Genomic DNA, 1,350 nt, shown 5'->3' with positions numbered 1-1,350 from the left:
CCCGCCTCGGCCTCCCAGAGTGCTAGGATTATAGGCGCGAGCCACCGCGCCCAGCCCAGAATTCTTTCTTTCCCATTAGGACATGGGATCCTGAAGTGTTCCAAGCCTTGTTTCTTTGTTAAGCAGGAAGCTGTTGTTTTTACCTTGGTCCATTTAAAAGCAGTTCATTTTCCCTAACTCATGTTTCAGAAAAAACAGCACCATCTACTTAGAAATCCACTTCACAGTCTTGCCTCTTCTTTAGGAGAGAATTCATACAAAGTCAGACAGGGAAAGTATTTCTTTTCTTTCTTTCTTTGAAACAGTCTTGCTTTTGTCACCCCAGATAGAGTACAGTAGTGTCATCGTAGCTCACTGCAACCTCAAACTCCTGGGCTCAAGTGATTCTTCTGCCTCAGCCTCCCGAGTAGCTGGGACTACAGGCATGAGCTGCCACGTACAGCTAAATTTTTTTTTTTGTAGTGATGGGGTCTTGTTCTTGCTCAGGCTGGTCTCGAACTCCTGGCCTCAAGCAGTCCTCCTGCCTTGGCCTCCTGAGTAGCTGGGTTTACAGGCCAGAGCCATCACACCAGCTAAAGAAACATTTCTAACACTGCATATAAGTTGGAGGTCAGTAATTCCCCAACCCAATGTACGTCAAAATCATCTGTGCAGTTTTTAAAAAGCATACAATTTTTTTAAGCCTACAAATTTTATTAGGTTTGTTGTAGTTCTTAGCAATTGGGAATTAGTTATTTTAAGTGACTCAGTCTCCCGGGCGCATGTGATCAGAATTGGGGCCCCTCCAAAGCCCCTCCTTGTTTTTGCTTTGCTGAGCCTCAAACCTGGCTTGCCCTCTGGTTTCTGCTCTCCAAGTTTTGGTGTCTGTGGCTTGCTCTTACTGTCTTTATTTTTTAACTGACGTCTCACTTTTTTTTTTTTTTCCTCTCAGAGGAAACATTTAATAGGGAGTTATGAACAGAAGCCATGTATTGTCTTGGGTGGCCCTGAGACGAGACGGGAGACGGTGGGTCCTCTGCCTGCCTCACGGTTTTTGCCACTGTTTTTCACTTGTTCATTCTTACCAAACAGGAATGGGTTAAGCTAGAACTCCTTTGGGGAGCCCTGGTGGTGCTGCTCTCGCCTCCCCGGCTGTGCTCACCACTTCCCTGGCCTCCCCCAGCTGCCCTCGTGCCATTGCTCGTCCACAGTCAGGGTGACCTTCGTGGGGGTCACAGCTTACATTGTGTTAATCCTTCAAAAAGTCCTGACATCAGTAGAAAAGAAAATACTAAGAAATTTTAAAATGGCTTGTTTAGGAAAAATTATTTTTAAAAGGTCTCCTATTAGCTATGTGTTATATTGTTCATA

General features: G+C 45.1%; 1 protein-coding gene across 1 annotated transcript in view; it reads left to right on the top strand.

The window, feature by feature from the left end:
• The window catches only part of LOC105821645 (WASH complex subunit FAM21-like), a 69,673-nt gene that overhangs the window by 32,516 nt on the left and 35,807 nt on the right, over positions 1 to 1,350 (top strand). The window lies entirely within an intron of this gene.

Source organism: Propithecus coquereli, unplaced genomic scaffold (genome assembly GCF_000956105.1).
Source record: "Propithecus coquereli isolate 6110/MARCELLA unplaced genomic scaffold, Pcoq_1.0 Scaffold585, whole genome shotgun sequence".
Lineage (NCBI taxonomy): Eukaryota > Metazoa > Chordata > Mammalia > Primates > Indriidae > Propithecus > Propithecus coquereli.
The sequence above is the reverse complement of the archived record's forward strand: the minus strand, read 5'-3'. Positions and strand labels throughout refer to the sequence as shown.